The following is a 6,000-nucleotide window of genomic DNA, read 5'->3' as shown; positions in this document are numbered from 1 at the left end:
TCCAGCAAGGATAGAAAGGGAGGAGGGGGAGTGGTATTTTTGATCAGGGATAGCATTACAGCTGTGTAGAAGGATATTCCCAGAAATACATCCAGGGAAGTTATTTGGGTGGAACTGAGAAATAAGAAAGTGATGATCACCTTGGGACTGCATTATAGATCCCCTAATAGTCAGAGGGAAATTGAGAAACAAACTTGTAAGGAGATCTCAGCTATCTGTAAGAATAATAGGGTGATAATGGTAGGGGATTTTAACTTTCCAAACATTAGACTGGGACTGCCATAGTGTTAAGCGTGTACAAGACAATTTTCTGATTCGGTATGTGGATGTACCTACTAGAGTGCAAAACTTGACCTACTCTTAGGAAATAAGGCAGGGCAGGTGACTGAGTGGGGGCGGACTTTGAGGCCAGCGACCATAATTGTATTCGTTTTAAAATAGTGATGGAAAAGGATAGACCAGATCTAAAAGTTGAAGTTCTAAATTGGAGAAAGGCCAATTTTGATGGTATTAGGCAAGAACATTTGAAAGCTGATTGGAGGCAGATGTTTGCAGGTAAAGGGACAGCTGGAAAATGGGAAACCTTCAGAAATTAGATAGCAAGAATCCAGAGAAAGTATATTTCTGTCAGGGTGAAGGGAAAGGCTGGTAGGTATAGGGAATGCTGGATGACTAAAGAAATTGAGGGTTTGGTTAAGAAAAAGAAGGAAGCATATGTAAGGTATAGAGCTGAAAATGTGTTGCTGGAAAAGCGCAGCAGGTCAGGCAGCATCCAGGAGCAGGGTGGGTTTTTGCCTGGTAGGGGAATTAAGGGTAGTTGGGATAATGCAGGTAGGAAGAGCTGAGATGATGGATAGATCAGCCATGATATTGATGAATGGCAGAACAGGCTCGATGGGCCAAATGGCCTTTTGCTTCAATTACGATTAATATATAACCCTGTATTTCCCATTGGCTAACCCACCTAACCTGCACATCCCTGGACACTCTGGGCAATTTAGCATATCTGATCCAAATCCGGGCTGGTGAGCACTGTAGTGATGTGGAAAATGAATGTCAGAGAGTGGGATAAGGAGAAGCAATCAATGCTGGATTTAAAAGATCACAAAAATTGAAACTAAAACCTGTGACTGAATGTGTGTGGCATTGTAACAAAATTGAATGAATTGACTGCACATGTTGAACAGAATAATTATGATCTGACACTCCTTACAGAGGCATGGCTTCAGGCTGACAAGAATTCGATCCTGAATATCGAGGGGGTATGTGGCATTCAAGTCGAATGGGAAGCTAGGTAAAGGTAGAAGGTTGGCACTGCTAATCAAAGCACTGATAACATGGTAGTCTGGTGTCAGCTCAGATTTCAGGTCCTGATTTCTCTGTCCTCTGATCTCCCTGTTCCCACAGGGTAAGATGTTTTCTTTCCTCAGCTCTGCAGGATTTCTGCTGAAGCTTTGACCCACCTTTTACACCTTCCAGAACAATAAAACATTCAGTCAATGAAGGCCCAACCCACAATTTCCCAACCTGTCAACCATACAAATACAGATTGTCATTGTAGCAGGGAATAAAACAAGAAAAATGAAACACAATTTGAAATAAATACATAGTTGGTGGTTGTGCTCAATATTTTTTCATTAGGAAGTAAACTCAAAATAGGGGTCTCCCAGGATTCTTATACTGCCCTTCTTGAGGAATTTTCTCTCCTTTTTATATCTAACTATGAGTACTCAGCTATGTTGATTTATAACAATATTTACATCAACAGAAATAAAGCATCTGTTATCGAATGGACTTATAGATATCTAGGAAGGAAATAGACTTTTCGATCCAACACATCCAAGCTGACAAGAAATCCTGTATAAATCTAGTTCTATTTGCCAGCATTTTGGCCCATATCCCTCCAAACCCTTCCCATTCCTGTACCCATCCAGATGTTTTTCAAATGTAACTGTACCAGCCACTTTCTCTAGCAGCTCATTCCACAGCACCCCCCCCCCCCCCGCCCCCACAATTCCACTCTGTGTGGAATTGTTGCCCTTGAGATCCCATTTAAATCTTTCCCCTTACCTGTGCCCTCTGGCTTTTGGACACCTCATCCTGGAGAAAAGACATTTCCTATTTACTCTATTCATGCCCCTCATGAATTTATAAACTTCCATTAAAGTCACCCATCAGCCTCCGATGCTCCGGGGAAGACATCCACGTTCTATTCAACCTCTTCTTATACCTGAAACCCCAGATGCCCGGCCACATCCTTATCAATCTTTTCTGCATCCTCTCAAGTTTCACAACATCCGATCTATCCCATAGCAGGGAGGCCAAAATCGAATACAATACTCCAAAAGTGACCTATCTAATGTCCTGTGAATTTTACCAAACATGTTCACTGTCCTGTCTATCTGTGACCCCACTTTCAAGGAACTATGAACCTGCCATAGAGTTATACAGAATGGAAACAGACCTTCAGTCCAACCAGTCTGTGCTAACCATAGACCCAAATTAAAGCGGTCTCTCCTACCTGCTCCTGATCTGTATCCTTCCAAATCTTTCTAATTCATGTACTTATCCAAATCTCTCTTAATTGTACTTGCATCCACCACTTCCTTGGGAAGTTCATTCCAACTATGAATCACCCTCTGTGTAAAATTAGTATTTGAATAGCAAGGATGAGGTTGAATTGAAATGGTTCATAAAGTAAACAGTTTCTACCCAGCCCTCTGCAGCAGGTATGGTAGCAACTCCAACTCTGGAGTCTCTTAAATCGCTATTTCAATGGAGTGGAGGGGGGAGTAAAGTGTTGGATTCACAGAAGAGGAAGTTTTCTGTGTGTGAAGCTAAAATGAAACCCCCATGCCTTGCTTGAACTCAAACTGCATAAACTTGGTGAGTGAAGGGAGTTTGCAAAGTATCCTTCAGTGCAAGCTCACTGTCTGCCCAGCCCCCTCGACCCTTTGTGGACATCACAACGTGGAAGTCCTGCCAGTTTCAGAGTGAAACTCGCTCCCTCTGGGCAAAATCTGGGAGCAAAGAAATGTTTCCCTCTTTCCATTCCTCATCCTGGGAGGGAGAGAGAAAGTTGGCAGAGGGAGGAACACTGTTCACTTGTAGCAATTGGAGTGAATATGGGGAGGGAGCAGATTCTGCAAAGGTGCTCAGATCTCCTCCTATCCCTTGTGTATTCTCTCAGTTTGGTATATTGCATCTTTGAAAAGGATTGTTTCTTTCCTCATGTTCACAATTAAAAGGGTATTTTCTCATGGAACTGAGCAGTATTTAAGGGATTGGCAGATTGATATAAAATTATTCTTCACCTTCTAATGTAGTATCGGAGATATGTCCTGTATTTCTTGTCATCTTTTTTTATTTAATAAGACAGCAGGAAGTCAGTCATTAACTTTTTTACTGGTTTTGTTTTCTCAAGTAGCCTTGACATTTCATTTTCATATTCTCAGTTCAGCTCCATTTCCAGTGCCTTTGTCGGCAGCTTGTTCCAGGTTATTGTCACCGAAATGAAGATTCCCTCCATACACACTTAAGGCTATCTGGCTGCATGAGGGTTTTCAGGTTTCTGTGTCTTGGATAATATGTGATCAGCAGGCATCTAGCAATCTTTAGGAATTGCCACCAGTTATTTTTATTTAATTGTACTGACAGTGAACACTTTTGTGAATTCTTGGAGGGAAAAAAAATTTGAAAGCAATTGATACATCAATTTCTGATGGAGCCACTTGATTCATTGGAACTTGAATATCAGTAGCCAATAAAATCAAAAAGAAATGTTTTGCTTTTGTCTGCTTGAGAGATTTTGGGCATTGATGTGGCAAGAAGAATACTGAGACACCTGAATGAGGGAGATTCGATGCGCTGACTGTGAAAAGTGCTTCAAACCATTTGCTCAGCTTGGGGATCAAAATCTTGCCCCGTGCGGTGGGAAGAGACTGTGTGTATCCATTCTGTTTGTAATTTCAAACCCAGAGTGACACAAGGAAAGCTCTCCCCACGGAGAAGCCGAGGAAATGTGGGAAAGGATTCCCTTCCCCATTGGCTCTGAAAAACCATGGATACGGGTGTAGGTTTGCTCTCTGATATCCAGGTTTGATATCCAGACGTTTCATTACCTGTCTAGGTAACATCATCAGTAGCGACCTTCAAATGAGGTGAAGCTGTTGTCTCCTGCTTTCTATTTGTATGTTTGTCCTGGATGGGTTTCTGGGGTTTGTGGTGATGGCATTTCCTGTTTGTTTTCTGAGGGGTTGATTAGACGGTATCTAGATCTATGTGTTTGTTTATGGTGTTGTGGTTGGAGTGCCAGGCCTCGAGGAATTCTCTGGCATGTCTTTTGCTTAGCCTGTCCCAGAATAGATATGTTGTCCCAGTTGAATTGGTGGTTTCTTTCATCTGTGTGTAGGGCTACGAGGAGACTAACTTTGGAAAACAGGAGTACCACCTATACAACGTATTCAAGAAGAACAGATACTCAAAAAAATACAGTCCGCAGATTCCTCAAGAACAAACCACGACAAGCAGACCAAACACAGCCAGAAACCCTAACCACCTTACCATACATCAAAGAAGTTTCAGAAATGACAGCCAGCCTAAGACCCCTCGGAATCCTAGTAGCACACAAACCTACCAACACTCTCAAACAAAAACTAACAAACTTAAAAGACCCAGTACCACCCATGGACAAAACCAACGTCATCTACAAAATTCCATGCAAGGACTGCCACAAACATGTCGTAGGACAAACAGGAAGAAAGTTAGCCACCAGGATACACAAATACCAGCGAGCCACAAAAAGACATGACCCTCTCTCCCTCGTAGCCCTACACACTGATGAAAGAAACCACCAATTTGACTGGGACAACACATCTATCTTTGGACAGGCTAAGTAAAGACATGCCAGATAATTCCTCGAGGCCTGGCACTCCAACCACAATGCCATAAACAAACACATAGATCTAAATACCATCTATCAACCCCTCAGAAAATGAACAGGAAAGGACATCACCACAAACCCCAGGAACCCCATCCAGGACAAACATAGAAAGCAGGAGACAACAGCTTACCTTCGCTTCTCTTGGAGGTTGCCACTTATGACGTTACCTAGCCAGGTAATGAAACGTCTGGATATCAAACCTACATCCTAAACCTCAACCTGAGCTACAAACCTTGCAACAACCATGGATACGTTCACAAAGGGGAGAGGCCATTCACCTGCTCTGTGGGCAGAGATTCACTGAAGCATCCCACCTCGTGAGACAGCAGTGCTCCATGTGCAGGAAGGGATTCAGTCAGATAGGCAACATGCAGATGTACCCGTGGTTCCAAACAGAAGAGAAGCCATTCACGTGCCCAGTGTGTGGGAAGGGGTTTACTCAGTCACTTAGACTGTCAATCTATAAGCGGGTACACACTGGGCCATAGGCTTGCTCTCAATGTGGGAAGGGATTCACCTGCTCCTCCCACCTGTGGAGGTCCATTGCAGGGGAATTCCAGGAGCAACAGCCGAATGCCATTATTGACTGGATTATCAACCTAGCTCTTGGACTCCCAAGTTTGAATTCTGCCATCTGCCATGGCAGGATTGCAATTCGGTCAGAAATCTGGAGTTCAGAATCTAATGAGACAGTTTTCAGGGATTCGCTCATGTCCTTTTTTTAAGGAAGGAATCTGCCATTACAAGAAAGGATTCACTCAGTCATCCCAACTGAGTGGGTTAGTCATGGGGACTTGCAGGGCTGTAGGGTAAGCGAGTGGGTCTGGGTAGGATGCTGTTTGGAAGGTCATTGTGAATTTGATGAGCCAAATGGCCTGTAGGGATTATATGGTTCTATTGCCTTAGCCATGTGTATATTGAGAAACGATTGCCCCAAGCCTGCTGTGGGAGGAGCAGGTTCCAGTTCGTGGGACACTGAGGAAGGTGGGTTTTATGCTGTCTTTCCCCCATTCTTTCCTCATCCACTGCCCCCCATTATTCTCGTCTGTCTGTCTGTC

This window comes from Chiloscyllium punctatum, chromosome 36 (assembly GCF_047496795.1).
Source record: "Chiloscyllium punctatum isolate Juve2018m chromosome 36, sChiPun1.3, whole genome shotgun sequence".
Lineage (NCBI taxonomy): Eukaryota > Metazoa > Chordata > Chondrichthyes > Orectolobiformes > Hemiscylliidae > Chiloscyllium > Chiloscyllium punctatum.
The sequence above is the reverse complement of the archived record's forward strand: the minus strand, read 5'-3'. Positions refer to the sequence as shown.